This window comes from Rousettus aegyptiacus, unplaced genomic scaffold, assembly GCF_014176215.1.
Source record: "Rousettus aegyptiacus isolate mRouAeg1 unplaced genomic scaffold, mRouAeg1.p scaffold_m13_p_15, whole genome shotgun sequence".
In the NCBI taxonomy this organism is placed as follows: Eukaryota; Metazoa; Chordata; class Mammalia; order Chiroptera; family Pteropodidae; genus Rousettus; species Rousettus aegyptiacus.
This window is the reverse complement of record NW_023416290.1, coordinates 19,300,009-19,320,164: the sequence shown is the minus strand read 5'-3', so window position 1 is coordinate 19,320,164 and position 20,156 is coordinate 19,300,009. Positions and strand designations below refer to the sequence as shown.

The window sequence follows — 20,156 nt, the reverse complement described above, 5'->3', positions numbered from 1 at the left end:
TTGGACTATAGATAGTGTCTCCCTCTGGAGCAAAGAGCAGTCATGCTTGCTGCTCATTATAAAAGATTTGGGTTTCTTAAGCTCAGGGTTTCTCTTCTGTATTATACCACATCTCACCGTTTGTGTAGGTACCTATCTGGGCTCATCTGCATTCACTCCTTGGAACCTGGGGGCAAGAACTGATGTCAACACGCTGAGGCTCATGCTATTTGCTCTATAGGGTATAGTAATTCTCTGTCCCTGACTCAAGGATCTCAGGGTTAAATCTCAGACTCTTCACAGTTCTTATATGAGTAGTATCAGTGGTAAATCACCATAAATTGTTGCATAAGTCATGGACTGAAGAGAGAGGAAAGAGACAAATTAGTATATATAACAGGATTTTCTTGTCTCACATTTTTTAAAAAAATAAAAATTCTTGACCCTTATTGAGTATTTGATACATTTTTTTGAAATCTTCCAAAATAGAAGGTCTTTCTTCAGCCAACTCAACCTGGTCATCTGCATTTGTTTATATCGCCTCTCTACATTTTTCTATGTTTCTATTTTTTCATATCTTTATTTTTTTTGGCAAAAACAGGATCAATGGTGACTGATAATTGTGGCAAGATTTTATTTGGGGGCTAGAATAGCATTAATAAAAAACTAAGTCACTGAACCTACTGGGTAATGATCTACAGCAACTCAGGAGACATGTGGAAAAAACCTATGCCGAAGACTGAAGAGCCTTCCCCTGGGGACTTTTTTTATTTTATTTTATTGTGGTGAAATATACATAACTTAAAATTTATCATTTTAACGACTTTTGAGTGTATAAGTCAGTGGCATTAGGTACATTCATAATGTGAAGCCGTCACCACTACCCATTTTCAGAACATTTTCATCATCCTAAACAGAAACCATTAAACAATAATCCTCCATCCTCCCCTTCCCCCAGTGCCTAGTAACTACCATTCTACTTTCTGTCTATGTGAATTTGCCTATTCTAGGTACCTTGTATAAGTGGAGTCACACAATATTTGTTCTTTTGTGTCTGACTTATTTCAGATAACATATGTTTCCAATATCCATGTCGTAGCATGTGTCAGAATTTCATTCCTTTTTAAGGCTGAATAATTTTCACTGTATGTATATACCACATTTTGTTTATCCATTCATTTGTTAATGGACATTTAGGTTGTGCCCACGTTTTGAAATAGAGCATAGTGTTTTGAATCACAGTAACCCAACTTTGACAACTGTCTCTGCACCTGAAAGCTTTTTGAACTTGGGTAACTTAATTTCTGTAGGACTCAGTTTCCTCATCCTTCAGAGGGGAATAATAATGGTACTTGCATTATAGAGTATCAAGTTACATAACAAAATGTATTAAAAGCACAACCCAGAGCCTCAATAGACATTAATTTCCAGAATCCAGGTGGCACAGGAGAGTTTGGCTTTAGAATCAAATAGCCCTGTGTTCAAATATCAGATGTTGTCTTATTTTCTAGTTAGGTGACCAAGGAAAGTTATTTGAGTTTCAGGTTCCTTATTTTAAAAATTGGAATAATAACATTCATTCTTTCATACAACAAGCATTTATTGATACTTGGTCCAAACTTACAGGCATTCTTCTGTAAGATGGGATACAAGTGAACAAAACAAAAAAATAAATTAATATCTTCATTGAGCTTACGTTCTAGTGGAGTGAGAACTGAAACAGAAATAATTCTCAATTTATGTATTACACAATACTAGGAAATGGTGCTTATTTATCAAGGTTAATAGTTTATTTACCAGGTCCTATAATACCCTCACCTCAATTTTCCCACAGATTCTAAGCTAGTATGTCATAAATTATCCAAATCTAGCCAATTTCCCATCTTGTGAGATCATCCTTATTATCACCTAGCTCAAGCCCTCAGCCTTTAAAAATACTCTGCTCTAACTTATTTTTAAATACCACTAAGATTCTGTCAAGGTAGTTTCTTTTTTCACTGTAGTAAATCAAATAAAGTTGACTTTTCTTGTTTTTCTGGTGTTTTTTTTTGGGGGGGGGGAGCAGTCAGTGAGGGATACAAACAAAATACAAGGTAAGTAAATTATAGAGTTGTTATAAGAGATGAGGTGAGAGAAAAGGAGACTTTGCAGGTTATTTGGCTTTAGTCTGAGTAGGAATGAAAAGCAATTGGGAGGTTTGGGCCAGAGAAGTGACGTGATCAGATTTATGATTTAACAGGATAAATCATAAATTTCTGGCACCGGAATTGAGAAATGGCAGAATAGGGCAAAGGAGGAAGCCAAGAGACCAATTAGGATTCTGGAAGGTAAGAATGGACTTGTCAAGAGGTAGTTGGCCTCTCTGTTCTGAAGAAGGAATCGGTAGACTTTGTTGATGGATTAGATGGAAGTGTGTGAGAAAGAAGCACACCTTTTTGTAGGATGTCGTGAACTTGCAACACCATGATGCTTGTGATTTTCTAACTAATGATAAGTACTCAGTAATCAGTAAACAGGATTTATACACATTCTCCTCTGTGTGGAGTCATGTTTTCCTGCCCCTATCATTTGGTAAACCAAGACGCCACTTTCTCTGGGAATACTGATGCCCTTGGTCAGGCTTAGGTGTCTTCTGTGTCCCTCTATCATCCATGCTCCTTTGCACATACCCACTGTAACCTGAGCACTGTAGACTGTTATTGCACCTTACTTATTTGTGTCCCTCTGCAGACTGCCCTCTCTGTGAGGCTGGCTTCATCTCCCTTGTTCATTATTAAATACTCTGCACCCAGGAGAAAGTCTGCAGCACAGCCAGCATTCAGCCCAAACTTGTTCATTGTTATTAACAACTTGATAATAATCTGTCATGGTAAAAGAGAAGAATTCCTTTATCTCAAGTGTGGAGTTGAGGTTCACTAATGGGGGTTCTACTGACATTTAAAAGCCAGTGAGAAATAACTGTCAACCATGGTTAGCTGTGGGCAAAATTACAAAATAGCTAAAACCTCATGGATTTTTTGCATTAATTTTAATTTAAAAAGTATTTCATTAAAATGTTATTTATCTTAATTATTGAGATTTTTGGAGTCCTTGAGAAATTACTGTGTTTTTTCGTCCCCTGGAAAATCGCCTCACTCACCTCACCCTAGCCCAGGCCCTGTTGGAGAGGCAGATAGGTGAGGTGTTGTGAGATGTGGATGTAGGACATAACATTTTTTTGAGTGTTACATGAGGAATTTTTGTTTGTTTTTTTATGAAGTGATTCTCCGATTAACTTAGCACCCATTTGACACTATATATAGTTATTATAATATTGACCATATTCCCCATGCTATACTTCACATCCCCAAACTATTTTGTAATTATTGATTTGTACTTCTAAATCTTTTCACCTTTTTCACCCATCCCCCCAATACCCCTCCATCTGGTAACCATCAATTCATTTTCTGTATCCATGAGTTTCTTTCTGTTTTTTGTTTGTTTTAGTTCTTTAGATTCCACATGTAAGTGAGATCATACAATATTTATCTTTCTCTGTTTGACTTATTTCACATAGCATCACACCCTCTAGGTGCTTCCGTGTTGCAAATGGTAAGATTTCATTTTTTATGGCTGAGTAATATTCTATTACATGTATGTACCATTTCTTTATCCAATCATCTATTGATGAGCATTCATGAGGAAGTTTAAAGAGAAAGTCTTAAAGGCTTCAAACTTGGTTATATATTACTCAGCTTGGACTGCCATAACAAAGAAAAGTTCCACACACTGGGTGGCTTAAACAACAGAAATTTATTTTCTCATAGTTCTAGAAGCTAAAAGTCTCAAGTTGAAGTGCCCACAGGGTTGAATTCTGGTGAGGCTCTCTTCCCAGCTTACAGACGATTGTCTTCTTTGTGTTTTCACATGGCTCCTTCCCTGTGTGAATAGAAGAAAAGAGATCCCTGGTATCTCTTCCTCTTCATGTAAGAATGTCAATCCTATAGTATTGGGGCCCCACTCTTACGACCTTATTTAAACTTAATTACTTCCCTAATGGTCATATCTTTAAATACAGTCATATTGGGGTTTAGGGCTTCAACATATGACTCTTTGGGGACACAGTCAGTCTATGACAAGTGGGTACCCTATCTCCATTCCAAGCATGCTGCCTGAGGTGGCAACTTGGTACTAGAAGACTGAGAATCAGGATTTGGATTATGGCCCTCCCTCTAATGAGCTAGGTGATCTCAGACCATCTTTGAACCTCAGCTTCCCCATCTATAAAATAGGTTAATATTTCTTATCACAACAGAAAGTTGGAAAGACTAGTCTGATATAGATATAAAAACCTTGAACATAATTCTCAGTAAACCTTAAGTTCCCTTCCTTTGGCAAACTAACTGGAATTCAGGAAGCAGAAATCAGAAACTAGAACTGTAATTAAGTTAAAAAGGTAGTTCAGCTAATCCACTTTAGGTAGCCAGAGGGCTAGAGAGTGGCGTTATAGAGACTACCTACTTACTATTTTTCTGAATTTCAGTGGCTGCACACCCTTATCCCACACAACATTAGATCTTCAATTGGCAACCATCCCAAACCCCACAGATATCCTTAGGTCAAACAGACCTTTCCATGGCTGTCGAGCACGAGGGAAAAGTGCTGAGTCATGGATTTGTTTCCTTCTGATTCTGTGTGGTTCTTATCATGTTCTTCAGGAAACATTAGCACACCCAACTATTAATAATGGTGATGAAATGAAGTTTTTGACTAAATCCGGGGTGGAGGTGAGGGTCACCTGCCTGGCTAACCTATATCTATGCAGGAAGGAAGGGGCCTATCTAAAAGCAGGCTGTGAGATAGGAATGTACATGTGGAGAATCCCTCAACTTCACGCGATAGGGCAACCCGAGCCTCCTAAAGGTCGTGGCTGGGCGGGTGCTGGGGTTGTTGTTGTTGGCAGATTTTCCCAGCCATTTCTAAAATCCCTTAGTAGGCAGAGAATGCAGATAAGAAACGGTACCTAAGCCCTTACAAAGAGTGAGATGACAGTCCTCATCATATTGGTGGATGAAGTATTTGTTTAAATGAATAGAAGACTATACTTACATTCTCAAATTCAATAAGTGTTTTCCCCGGGGACTTCCATTCTTTATTCCCTTCATCCACATTTTCTGTTAAAGCATGAGATTTCACCAATGAAAATTCATCCTTCCTCTACTCCTTCTCCTGCTCCCTAGGTCTCCTCAAGAGACACAAGTGGTGTTGACAAGCAGGACTCATGTCAGATAGTAATTTATATTTTGTGCCTAGAACCTTCCAGAATTTATGGTTATCAGAGCAAACCACAAGAGAGACTTTATTCTATTTTTTTCTCCCAGAAGGTGAAGGACAGTTAAGGTCATGTCCTTCAGTGACTAGGCTATCTTATGCAATTGCCTGCATTACTGGGTTCAGAAGCTCATTCTTCTACTTACAAGCTGAGTGGAAAACTTCACTCATGTGATGGAATATATGTTATGATCCCATTGCCCAACAAATTCAGACCTAATTGACATAAGGGAAAGTTCACTTAAACTGTTTTCGTTCCTTTACCTTAGCTAATTCATACATGAGAAGTTTTCACAATGGAATTTAATTTCCAGCATTTAAATAAAGTTGATGATTAACTCAAGAACACAGGAATAATTCCTGTTGCAATGTGTTACCACAAATAGGGGAGCTGAGCTTATTAAAGCAATAAACTTGGGTAAGTCACTCAACATCTACAACAGTACCATTCACTACAGTAGCCACTGGCTACATATGGCTTTATTTATTTATTTATTTATTTACTTACTTATTTACTTGTTTATTTGTTGTCTTTTATGCCTACAACCCCTGGTCTTCCACTGGGATCAGGCTTGTTCAGGGTAGCATGGCTGTAGACACATGTGGCTCTTTAAAGTAAACTAAAATTAGTTAAAACTAAAAACTCAGTTCCTCAATCATACTATTCACCTTTCATGTGCTAAATAGCTACATATGGCTTGTAGCTATAGTACTGGGCAAGCAGATACAGAACATTCTCATTATTACAGAAAGTCCTCTGGGACAGCATTGATTTACTGGCTCAGTTTCATCACCCGAGAGGGACACAATGACATCTCAGATATCAGATGAGATGGTGCACATGGAAACACTTTGTACACTGTGAAGTGAAACACAACTGTGTAATTAGCCTTGACTTGTAACTTAGAGGAATGCAGAGTAGATTCCAGCTTTTCTAAAAAAAAGTTTTATAAAATAATCTGACTTTTTGGCATGAATGTCTGATAGATGTATAAGTCAATCCTATTTCTCCCATTACAATCAGCAGTACTGAGTATCCACCTTTTCTGAGCAGAAAGAGAAGGAGGTCTCTGTTCAGACAGTCCTCTAATGACTGGCATCTCCCCCTGGACAAGCTCTCTAGGATACCTTTCCACCCCAGCTCCTTAGCCTCATATTCTGTAGCAGCACAGCACCTATCGGAGGTTATACAATTTTCTTTCCCCAACACCTACTGTCAACACAGACCCTAGAAACCTCTGCTCCTCACAAGCTCGTCTTAGGAATTACTAAGGAGAGATGTGTACTGGAAGAGTGGGGGCTTTGACATGAAATAGGACTGGGCTGGCTCTCACCTCTATCACTTCTTAGCTATGTGACTTTGGCAAGTTACTTAACTTCCTTGAGCAAAGCTTTTGTTTTTGTTTTCTTTAATTTGTGTAAATGAACCTAAGGTATTCACTCTGCAGGACTATGATAAGAACTAAAAGAGCCAATGGGCCTACAATGTTTAGCACAGTGCTACCATGATTATTTAAGAGCTGTCCTCAGTTCTGGAGGAAAATGGTGTTTTTCCTTTCTCTTGAAAAGCAATGGAAGACTCTCAAATACTTCAGTGTCCAGGTTTAGATCTGTCTAAAGATCTGTGGGATGGGGCTAAACAGCTTCAAGTAAATGTACCAGTGACAATATGCTTATTGCAGTAAATCCTGTTAATTGTCCACTTAATACTCATCCTTCCCTTCTCCCTGCTTTTCTTTCTTGATAACAGAATCCAGATTTTATGTCAGTGTTTGTCTGGTGTCCAGGGCTTCCTTCCCAGGTCCAGAGTGTTGAATCTTGACTGGTGCAAACTATCAGGTTAATATTATTTGTTTTGCTGGTGACTGATATAAACTAGGTCATGGGCATAGTTCTGATAAGTGACACATAGAGGAAGTGGGAAGAGGGGCAGATCCAAGGAAGAGCTTCTGACCATAAAAGTGAAAGAAAAACAAATGGAAACATTGGACTCTGTTCTCTACCCAATGTTGTTGTGTCGTGGGTAAAGACTAAAACCGTTGCCCTCTTGTGTCTGTGAGGGGACAAGCTTGAGACCAAGGCTAACATACATAGATGGCGGAGGGGAAAGATGATGAGAACCTGGGTCTGTGATGATATCCTTGGGCTGTTATAATAACTGGTCCTAGAATCACCCTATTTATAGACTTCTTGGTGAGATATACATTTATTTTACTTTTTTAATCAAATTAAAAATTGGAATTTTCTATTATTTGCAGCCGACAACATCCTAAATGACATATAATACAATAACCAATACATTTGCATTTTTAGTTACTTATGTGTGTGTCTTATAGTCCTTAGTCAACTCCATGTGCTTCTTGGATGACATGCAAGCGCTTATTACATATTGTTAAATGAACATGGAAGTGAAGTATAGCCCCTGAAATGACAAGTACTTCCATAGGCCCTCCACCACAAGATATTAAAGGGTTGGTGTGTTAGGGAAGGCCTGAAGATCACCGATACTTTGATAGATTCTCCCTTTTCCTACTCTATATGTGATATAGTATCCTCTAGAAACTCTGACTTAGACATTTGATATTGTCTTCAATTCTTTCCTCATTATTAACTCTTCATATCTGAAGAGCTGTCAAACTCCGGTCATATTATTCTGGCTTTTCAGCTTATCCGGGGTAGTCAGTTTCTAAGGGAAAACTGGTTTTTACTGTTCAAACAAATGAAATTGGTTTGAGACACAAGAGTCATGGTCTTTGTGTCTTACCAAGAGGGAAGTCTACAGGGAAGCTAAATCAAGATCAAAAGGCTACCTGGAGGATGGATGGGGACAGAAAACAAAGGTACCATAACAATGGTGCAATATCCCCATTCCCCTAGATGCCAGCTCCTGATCTGGGCAGCCCCTGGTCTCCCCACTGCTAGAGACTCAGCCCCTCTCACTATGGCAATGATAACGTGAAGGTGTTAAGCACCCTTGTTAGACTCCAGGATTTCTTTTCAATCAGTTATCATTTCTGATGATCTGAAAATATATTATCACTCTTCTCACAATGTTCAACGTCATGAAAGGCTGTGTTTTCTTCTGGCCCGCATATCAGGATATTCTTATTTAACACCACAGCCACCCACAATTACTAAATAAGTAACACTGTAAAATGTTACAACTTTATAACAAATGTTTATAGAAATTTTACTATGTTCTAGGTATTGTGCTCAATGTTTTACACGTATTAATTCATTTAGTTCTTTAATGAATAATGATATAACATTAATAATGGAATTATTGACAACTAATATTTATAGAAATTTTACAGTGTGCCAGGTATCATGCTGTTATGGGTTAAATTGTGTCTCTACAAAATTCATATGTTGAAATCCTAGCCTTCAGGACTTCAGAATTTAACCTTGTTTGGAAATAGGGTCATCACAGCTGTGACTAGTTAAACGAGGTCATTAGCGTAGGTCTAATCCAATATAACAGGTGTCCTAATACAAAGACAAACTTTGGACTCAGAAACAGACACAAATAGAGGAAAGATGATGTGCGCAGACACAGGGAGAAAACAGCCATCTACAAGCCAAAGAGAGGGGCCTGAACCGACCCTTCCCTTACAGCTGTCAGAAGGAGCCAACCCTGTCAACGCCTTGATTATGAACTGACACAATAAATTTCTGTTGTTTAAGCCACTTAGTCTGTGATACTTTGTTACAGCAGCCCTTCAAACTAATACAGGTGCTAAGTGTTTTACAGATATTAACTCATGTAATCCTTACCATGAAACCTGTGACAGACAGAGAATGGAGGAGATCGAAGTTAAATGCCACTAAAAGGAAGCAATCGACCTACTCTAGAATGTGGAACATTCCACAAGACAAGTGATATGGCTTTCCAATAAAGAAAGGTTGTGATGTGAGGGGTGGAGGAGGGGAAGAGAGAGAGAGGGAAAGGGAGAGGGAGAGAGAGAGTTGTTACAGAATAAGAGTACCTTAAGATGCACAGTAATTGCATTCAATATTTGGACCTTATTCACATTCTAAGTGAATAAACATACTGTGAAAATACATCTTTGAGAAAATCATGGAAATTGGCTATGGACTAAATATTAGATGATGTTGAAGAATTATTGTTAATTTTGCTAGGTGTGACAATAGCATGGCGGTGATGTGAGGAAATGCATAACCTAATTAGTCAGAGGTGGGTGAGATGGCATGACGCCTGAGGATTAGTTTTAAAGAATTCAAGAAAAAATGTTTGGGACTGGGTGATGCATACATGGTGGTTCATTCTATTATTTCCCTCTACCTTTAAAATATATTTTAAAATATCCATGATACAAAGAAAAGAAATCTGTAGGATTTTCTGTGGCTATTTTATAGATGAGGAAACTGAGGCCAGGAGAGGTTTAGTAAGCACCTCGGAAGAGCTGGGTTCTGACTATTCTGGCTCCAGAGTGTAATTCCAAATAGGTGTATAAAAATATTAAAATTTAATGACAAGGTAATAATATTTTCCTATCCATTCTACTTCAATCCTCTTAGATATGCATCTCTGTCTGGGTATAGCCCTTTGGATACATGGGTACAATCATCCCTATTTCAGAGGTGAAGTTAGTGGTGATTTGTGTAAGGTCACATATTCCCTATAGAATGCTGAAACCAAGAGTGCAGTCTCGACTTCTTGACTTGTAGTCAAACGCAAACACCAAATCCCATGGCCCAAGTGCTTCCCATTCAAGAGGGAAGATTTAGGAATGGGACTTCTGGACTGGGTTCCCCTGTGAACAGCTTCTCCTTGGTCAGCTCCATTATCTCTAAGGGCCTCCAATGTCCAATGCATAAAATGTAGAGAATGACCACCTCCACCCCCTAACCCCAGCCTCCCAGGTGCCAGCCTCCCAGAGCACTGTGAAGTGCAAATGAAATGATATGCAGGAAAAGACGGTTAACTGCAAAAACACCACACAAATGCTAGCCCTTCCTATTTAAGCAGTATCACTTATCAGTTGATGTGAAGAGGAAAATGTGGTTAAGGGGACTTCAGAAAAAGGAATTTTGGAGGCAAAATGGGGCATAGAGAGGTTCTTCCAACGTCATCAGATTTATACTCATGAAATTGCAGCAGCTCGAGATAAAAGTCAGGGCATAGGTGGAATACACTTGGGCCGTTCTTGGGAGGTGGCTTGCATTCCTGACCTTTCTCTTGGCCGTTGGGTTGGGGATGGTACGCTTTTAGCCTTAACTTCTCAGAAGCAGCCTGAGTTATCCATTAGGGCCTGTCCATCCAGTTCAAGTTCACAGTGATAAATCTCACAGCCTCCAAGGGTCCTCACAAAGGTGGGTGTGGTGTGCTGATAGCATGCATGATTAAGTATTTTCCTGTGTCAAATATAGCTGTAATATACTACAAACAGGCAGTTGAGTTTTATACAAACTGATCTGGCTGCTATCAGCTGCTCTGACATTTTATACTAATACTTAAAATAAATCTAGAAACAGGAAAGAAAGTACAGAATTATTGTTTTAAGAGGCCTGTGCAAGCTTATCTTCAAAGTGGCAGAGGTTCTATTGTATTTGGAGAAACTGCTCACTCCACTGGCATAAAGGTTCCTAGCAGGAACGCCACCACCGCTCGGAGCCAGTTTCCCACGTGAGTGCCGGCTTCACGGTACGGCATTCGCCCTTGGCAAAGGACCCTGTCCCGTTTTCATTTTCTTCTTGCTCAGCTGAAGACATTTCAGTGTACCTGAAAGCACCAAACATCTTTTAGAAACAACTTAGAATTTCTCCTTAAAACAAACCAAATATCAAGATGTTGAGGGTTGTACCTAAAGCCTGAAAGCATTTCCCCTTTTAAAATGTTGGTCTCGACCTCCATGTGCAGCATCTTTGCATGTGTATGTCTCAGAGCTGAAAACAAAAGGAAGCTTGCGCTATTCTGGATTTTCTTTTCTGGAATGAGAATCTGAGGGAGAAGTGTCCCATGATATAGAAACCTAATTTTTGAAAGAGAGTATAGAAATCATCTAGCTCATCCAGTAACATTCCATGATGGTAATGCTGATGAACCACTTGGGAAGGTTTTAAAAACATTGTTGTTGCCAAGAACCCTTAGCCAGAGTCTAATTTAATAGCTCTGGAAATTTCTAGGGACGTTGATATGTTTTAAAATCTCTCTAAGTGATTCTAATGGGCAGTAGGATACAGAATTACTTACTTATTTCAATGGCTCCTTATTCAGATGTGGCATCTGAGGGCCAGAAAGGAGGGGCTGCTGTGAGGGCACCCCCAGGCTGGGACCCAGTGCTCTGCTCAGCAGTCTTTGTTCATCACTATAATTCATTGGTACCCTTAACTGGAATTCATCTAAGAATGAATTTAATGCTAAATACTTAGTTAAATTTGCAGTCATGGAGCTGGGTTTCTTCCTCACGGCTTTATATCGTAATTTAAATTATGTGTTTTTTTTCTCCATAGACATAATCAAAGGATTTTATTTTTATTGTCTCATTTCTGGAAACTCCTTTATTTCTTGGTTCTTCTTTCCTCTCTTACATCAAATTTGTGTAGATTCAAAAATGACTTTAGAAGACTGATGCTCATGAAAGCTTATTATTATTTCTGGGCTAATGTTTTCATTTTAGGAGAAGATTTTCAAGATCATTTTCTACCAAGTATATAATACAAGCAATATATGATAATATGCTTCCAGGATTTTCTAGCATAGTCCTGTTTTAAATAGCCAGTCTTTATATTCACAAAAAAAGTAAAAAAAAACCCCAAAACTTAGAAATTTCAATATTTTAGTATCCAAATGGTATCTCTGAGATTATACCTGAAGTGTTATAAAAATTCATGCTCAACTCCTGTGTTCTAGTTTTTGGTTTGGAGAAGATGGTCACTTTATAGATACTTTCATGATGCTGATGAAACCTGATCAGGACCCTAAGACATAGGTGCATTCACTGCTAGGCTGGAGGTGATAACTCCTGATCTTCTGGTTGTGTACTCATCCATGGTGAGCAAGTGACTCTTGTGGCCAGAGCGATAGCACAGAGCAGAGGACCAAAAGCTGCTGGTCTCATCGGCTTGTCGCAGCTCTCATATCTTGAAAAGATGTAATAGGAGAAGCCTACAATGAAGCTGCTTTGGATAGTCATGACCCACTCTTCATTCTTCATCCTCTTTGGTCATGTAGCTGTTCCCACTCCCTGATTCTTCTGATATCACTTCCTCTGCCATCTGAACCCTATCTTCTGTATGCTCTGGATTCTAACTGTGTCAGGAATTAGGCCTGGCCAGTCACTAACATCTCCTGTCAGCAGCCTCTTCACTGTCTTTCTTGCTTCACAGTTGTTGTCTTTCCTATTCCTAATTCACCTGCAGCACCTGGTCATGCTCCTCTCATAATTAAAACAACAACAACAACAACAACAACAACAAACAAACAAACAAACAAACAAAAAATTCATTAAAAGGCCCACTCTCAACTCCACGTACTGTTCAATGCCAGCCCTCAGCCTCATCTCCGGCCTTTCTCTGGGCTCACTCTCTGTGCTCCAGGCCACGAGGTCTCAAAGGTGGCTTTGCTGCAATCACAGATGTCTGTGTCCCAATCCTAGAGATTCCGCTTATTAATTTGGAATACAACATGAGCATGGGGACTTTCTCAAGCTCCCCAGGCAATTTTAACAGGCAGCCAAGTTGAAGAACCTCTGCTCAGTGTTTGTGAGTGGCTTGTACGTACTTTCTTCTCCCAACTTTGCATAGGCTGCTGTTTCAGCCTGAATGTCTTGTCTCATTTGCTTCTTTGGCTACCTGTCCACAGGTTACTCACAAGAGGAGGCTACTGGAGAGTTTATTGTTAGCCGCTGGGCAGGGCCGCCAATAGGAGAGTCGGGGAAGAGTCCATACTCAGAGGGTCAGTGAATCGCCATTTTGTAAGAATATGAGAGGAAGGGCATTCCGTGGAGAAGGGCCCTCCCTCATGGAAAATGGGCTTCGTCTTTTAATTCTGGCTGGCTGTGGTTTCAAATCATGTTCTCTAATGCAAAGGAAGTTTGGAAATAAGCTACTCTGGGGAGCTCGGAGGCCATTTCATTCATGAAATTCAGTGTCCTCTATATATTCTTTGCATAGCTTGCTTGCTTACATGCAACTTTCTCCCACCTCCATTACAGAGAGGCAGGATCTTCAGGACTCCAGGTCCGATTTGCCTAATTAGGGGTGGGAGGAGTGGAGACTGGGTGGAATTGTTAAAATATCTTCAGAAACTCTACTGATCACAATGATCACTCTCTAAAGATAGAAACACAAATTAGCTTTGATGGCCCCATTCTATTTGTATAACAAATAAATAATTCACTTGATTAAAGCAGTTTGAAACTGGTTATTTCCTCCAATCATCTAATTATATTTCATACTCTCCTTTCCCCAACAAGAATCATTGACATTTTCTTCTTCCGATTCATGCAAGAACTTACAGATTTTACCGTAGAGGGCTATAAAGGAAATTTAAACAAAAATCCAAGTTCGTGTAAATAAAGGAGAATTTTAGGTTAGTCCCAGTCCCAGCCCTGATTGCCCTGCACAATCCCTGGTATTTACAGACGAGATACAATCCAAATCACTACGAATATTAGCAAAGAAAAAGAGGTCTGGATTCACTCTAATCCTAGCTCCACTGCTTGCTGGTGTGTGTCCCTGAGAATATTTCTATCCTTTAGGTGAAGAAACCTAAGTTTCTTCACCTAAAAAATGAATGTGATAACAGCACCTACCCCAAAGTTAGCATTTTAAGCTCGTGTTTTCTTGAGAAGAGCTTACCTGGCACTTGGTAATAAATGTTCATTTAATAAATGTAACTTTTTTAAATGGTTAGAATTTTGCCTTTTTTTTTTTTCTAGCGGAGTCTTCATCTTGGTATTAACCATATCACTTTGTTTAAGTAGATTACACTAAATAGTTCTCAAAATCCTTGGAACATGAATTTTAGACCTAGAAGTGACATCACAGGTCTCATTCCCTCATGAAAAGGCAAATTTCAAGCTACAGAGAAGCCCAGTGATTTCCTGATCACAAAACTAGTTTAGTGGCAGAGCTGTGAAGAGGTTTTTGGGTACCACGTTTTCCCAGGACACAGACTTCTGAATTGCATTGGGCAGAACTTCTCTGATCATGCCAGACCAGAGAATTTACCCTTCACAGTGCCTAAATTAACTGGATGTCGGAAACATTTATCACTTCTGAAAGGACAGATTTTGAAACAAAATACAAGAGGACTTCTTCGTAAGGACACCTCTGCTGTCCCACATCTTAACATTTACTCCCTGAAGAACTTGGGTGTAATGTGCAGAGGTAAAAAATGAGCACTGAGAATGTTAAGATAGGAACCAATGTGCTAGAATGAAAGTTTTCCACAGTTATTTCTGAAAAATAAACTTGCAAGGTTTTTTTTTTTTTTTTTTTGGATTTCACCTGATATTCAAGGTTATTACTTGAAAAGAGAGAAATGCTGAGCTTTTTAACCTTGTAGCTTTAGGTATGATGGATAGCGATGTCTCTTAATTGTTCACTGAGAATGTAAAGGGGCTTGTAATTAAATTAAGCAAGCTGACCGATCAGAGCCAGATACATCTAAAACTACTAGGAAACTATTCCACAAGAAGAAAGGAATTCACCAAAAGAAAATATTGAGTAACTTTAAAATATTAAAGGTGAATTAGACATATACTAGTATAGTCCCTCCCCCACTCACTCGCTATAAGGTTTTTTCTCTTCAATCAATTCACAAATAAGAAGTGCTGGATGATGACAAGCATGTAACTGAACTGGTGATTGCATCTACTGGAGGTTTTTTTAAAAAAATACAATCTCAGATCAGGGTAGGTTTTAATGTCGCTTGTCTTTAATCACATTATCACACTGACAACCTTCTAGTATGTGAAATCTTTAGGTCTAGCAACCATGAGCCTCAAGTGTAATCCAAACTTCACCTGTGAGGTGAATATAGCTCAAGTGGTCACACTGAACAAACCAGGCACCTCCCTGGTATTCATCAAATACCTTTGAGGTTGCATCAGTCTCAGGCTCTACAAGCAGAAGGGAGGGGCATGGGTGGTGTACCGAAGGCATTGTTCAGAGATAGACATTGATTAGATGGCCCCTAGCACTAGGGGTCAATCTGTTCAGGTTTATGGGATTGCTTTGCTGTGACACCACCTGTAGAGCCCGGACAATGCTTAATAAAGCTTAGACCTGCCACCTTAAACTGGACAGAACCTAAACAGATAACCTTTGGGAAGAGCCTTAACCTGAGTCCCTCAATACCTGCAAGGAAGTCACTGTAAGATTAGAAAATGTAATTACATCTGATAAGGTGATTGCCAAGACATTGTTTGAAGAGAGGGCTTTATCAGCCCCATTGTGTGAAGGTTAACGGAGACCTGGATCTCCAGCCACTGGTCTCTCACCTCCAACAGAATAAAATCTGATTATATTAGAATGTTTAGAAAGTAGCTCAACAGTCCTTAGAGTCCAACACTTCGTGATTTACTCCATTTGGTATAAGCTAACCATGGAGCCCCACGAATCTGAACTCGCACCGCTGTGAGATCTGTCTACTGATGTGAGGCCTAATTGACCAGCTATAGGTTCTTTAGTGCTTTGTTTGTGCTCTTCCTATCTGAGCATGTGCCTTGTAGAGAGAGCAGTGACCTCCACTAAGATGGAAAGACCCTTAAAATACAGGCAGTCACTTATTTTGTATTCCCAGAACCTAGCCCAGAGTTTGTTTTATAAGAGTAGATCACCATATGCTGGCCGATCTGAACTAAACCTTTTCAGAGAAATCTTGGGTTTTCCCATTGGTGAATATTGGAAAGGTGGGTGCGGGTTGAGTGGACCAGAGGAATCCAGGAACCTTCCCCCATTCCAGCCCCTGCAATTGGGTTGACTATTTACTAAGCTCTGGAGGAGGAAGAAAGGCTGGGTAGGGGCAGAAGCAGAAGAGAAAATCCCTATAGTGAAAGGATACTGTTTACTCCATTTTTGCATGGAATGGGAACATCTTATCCAAATGCCACGTTTCACAGGTGAGGAAAGAGAGCCTGAACAAATCACATGGAGGGAATTATAATTTAACTTATGAATTTTCTGTTATAGCTTGATGAAGCTTCCATGTGATACCACTTAAGTATTCACTGAGGTTGGTGAAGAGAATCCAGTGCGTACATAGAGAGCATACATATTTCTATTCTTCTACAATTAGAAAGGAAAAAGAATAATGCTTTAGTGAGTCAGGGCATAGATCTAAAGAATTGGGACCCAAAGCCTCTTAAAAATACACAACAAAGTTAGATACATAAAATGCAGACATTTTAAGTTGAGAAGATCATAACACAATTTAGACAATGTCGTCTAAGTCTCGTCCATCCAAAACTGGGTTCGATCAAATAGTCCTAGCAGGAGAAATGTGTATTTTGGTTTATTTCCCAACAAGTCTCCTATATCCCTTAGTCTATTTCCACCTTTTCCACAGAGTTTAGCTAATGGGCTTCCTGCTGGGCCTAGGTTATCAGTAGATTCCCTATCACCCCGACCCCCATGCAGGAAAGGAGGAAATACAACCTCTGCAAATAGGAAAAGCAGTTCTCAAATAGTGTAAAAGAGGAGGGGTGCTAAGAAGAGGTTCACCTGTTACTAATATTTCCTGAAAGAATTATGCCACGGGTGCAGTCTCAAGTACCATTATTCTCTAAGTGTTTTTTAATCAACATAAAATATAAATAACTTACTTTTATAAAGCACTTTCACCTATATTGGTTCTCTTTGTTCCTCAACAGTATCCTAGGAGAAAGATAGAAGAGTTAACACCCTCATTTTCTAGACAAAGGAAGGGACACAACAGAGAGGTTGAGTAGTTAACTTATAGGCACCCAGGGAAGGGAAGTATCAGGGCTGGGATGCTTTTCTTCCAATTACATTTCACAGACTCCCTGACCAGATATAGGAGTACATTTTAGACTCCGCAACTCATCCCTTCTCAAAGAAATCAGCCTATAAGACTCAAGACCACCCTTTTCTTTCTGTGCACGCCCAAGTTCAGCAGGCATTCTCGTCTTGGGATCTTGAACCAAGGATAATCTGTACCAGGATCCTCTGACCCAAACAGAAAGTAAAAGGCAAAGAAAGACACGGCCACAGAACACATTGGGAATGACAACGTTTCCTTTTCCTTAAAGCATTTGGGTTTTTGTTTTTATGCTTCTATGTAGAAACCATCAACAAGCAATGTAAAACCTCTCCGTTAGAAGTTATCACCTTCTCCATCTAAGAGGTAAACAAGAAGTAGATGATTTACAGGCAATTTTCCATCATCTCAATGCCTCCTTATCAACCATTTCAAGTTGGCTGGTTAACTACTCCTTGTGCAGTCTGTGGCAATGCAAAGGTGCCCTGTGTAAAAATCTGTGTGCAAGAACACTAGGTAGTCATATTTTAGTATTAGCCCAGGGATTTAAAAATCTACTTAGTTAATGCTATATCAAGCAAATAGTCTCTTGCAGTTGAAGCTGATCTTTAAATTTCCTTTAAAATGAAAATATCAAACCATCCACTGATTTGTATAGAACCCTTAAGAGCATCTTCCATCTGTGTGAAGCATCCTATAGTTCCAAAGATGGCTTTGCAGATATGCAATAGACTCTGGATTGGCAATTCCAGAGATAGTTTTTCCCATGTCATCTCTCTGGAAATACATGCTACAGTCTTTACAGTTAACAAAAATCAGAGCAAGGTTGAGAGATTTTTAGTGTCTTTAAACCAGATCAGGAAGCTTGTAAATTGTTTTTACTTACTCAGCCAGCAGGGTGGCAGCCCTGGGGTTCCCAGGCAGAGAGAGCAGAACCATCCTCAGGGGTACAGTCCTGGAGACTTCAAATGAGGGAAGAGATCTGGAAAACGGAGATTTAACCAACTCGTCTTTGCATTTGCCACAATGGGATATTGTTAGGCCTGGGCTCCATGAAACAATAGTCTTCGATAGGACATAATACCCATTCAGAAGGACAGGTTTACATCCTACCTCTTTAAGCACAGCGAGCTCCCTTCCCTTTCCTTTTGCTCTGCAGCACACAGTGTATGCGTAACAGATTCTTTTCCTGTTCTCCTTCCCCCATTCCTTTATTTCTGCTCCAGACTTCTAGTAAACTGAGGGTGGTTTTTATCTCTTGAAATGATATATGATTTGTCATGAGACTCCACTGCTGAAATAAGCAGCATTGGTTTTCCTGGACATCTTAAAATGAAGTGAATGTATTGCCCCAATAAATTTTAAGGGCAGGTCCGTTTGAATGTATTTGTACTCCAATTTCTCCAAGTTTGAAATCAGCTCCCAAATCAAATTCCTGGCTGTATGAGATGAAGAATCTACTATTTGTTAACAAAAGGTCATTTTTATAAAGAAATGCATTATAAATATAAAGCATCAAAGTCTTCATATTTTTTTTTCCAAAAATATAATCTACTAAAGACAAAAATAAAATGGAAAAAAACTATGGTCATAAAAAGGCTTATAGCATAAACCCAAAAATAATATTCATATCCAATATTATAAAACTTTACAAAGTGGTCTATTCTGGAGCTATTTTATAGGATAATGTGAGAACTGTGCTGGTAAATAAATAATGTCACATAAAACTTTCTGTCAAAAACCCTTAACAGAAACTATGAGAAATTATATCTGCATGTGAGTGAAGACTGCAAGTTATAGCTGAAAACAAAACTATTTGTAGTAAGAAGGAAAATTATGGCTCTGTGAAATCTTTTTTTAACATTTTAAATAATTTTATCAAGAAAAAAACATTCCAATAATAGGACAATTCCTGTGGGAATGACAATTTGTTCTACAGATCTGGAATATAGATAGTTGATTAAGCAGGGACACTTTGTCTTATTTTAAGTGATATTTGCCTACGGCATATTCTTAGTGGTGGTCAGAGCTGCGGGCCACACCCTGACTTTGCAGTAATCACCAAGGACTTTTGGAATACACAGCGAGGGGCCCTGGAACAAGGATTAACTTTTCTTCTTCCTGAGGAGTTGTTATAAAGGGGAAAGAAAAAAATTAACAGGAGTCAGTCCTTTCCAGATAATGCTTTAAAGCATTATCTCCAATCCAAGGAGTATTAGATATTCATTTTAGATAAGGAAAAATGGGTTCAGATGTCAATTAAATCACTCAAGGTCACTCAGTGAGCAAATAGATATGACAAGCTTTTGAGTCCCAGTCTGGGCTCCAAAGGCCATGTTCTTCCCACTATACATAACATCATGCTGCCCAAAATATGCTCAGTGGGAGAAAACCTTCCTGTTTCCCAAATAAAATGTGACTCCAACAGACCAAAGAGAAGTCTTTTACTGGTCAAATGTTCCTTGACCGGTAGAGTGATGCCAGCCTAGACAATAATCAAGGGTGATTACTATTCTAAGTATTTTTCATGTTTATTCTCATTTAATTGTCACAAGACAGCTCTCCCCATTTTACAGTGGAAAATGAGGCATAGAGAAGTTAGCAACTTGTGATAGGTTATACAGCTTATAAACCACAGAGCCAAGATTGAATGTCTGGCTCCAGATTACCATAGGTGCTAAAAACAATACCTATAAAACTCATTTTCTTCATTTTCTTGGATCTACAGCAAATCAAAGAAGAAATATATAATCAAGAAACCTAAAAACAAAATAAAATAGAAAGACTTCCTAGTTTATTAGCTCTGTTTCACCAAAGAAGGTATTATAATGTGGATTCTCTGAAGGAAGTACCTGAAATTTATCGGGAGATAAGCTAATTGTGGTTTTCTGTGCGCGCA

General features: G+C 39.1%; 1 long non-coding RNA gene across 1 annotated transcript; it reads right to left on the bottom strand.

Annotated features, from left to right (window-relative positions):
• Positions 1–3,759: 3,759 nt before the first annotated feature.
• Positions 3,760–18,358, bottom strand: LOC107500740. Its single transcript, XR_001594587.2, has 4 exons — positions 18,144–18,358; positions 17,082–17,133; positions 10,878–11,032; positions 3,760–3,897 (listed from the first exon to the last, which is right to left on the bottom strand). It is a non-coding gene; the product is annotated as an uncharacterized LOC107500740 (long non-coding RNA).
• Positions 18,359–20,156: the final 1,798 nt, after the last annotated feature.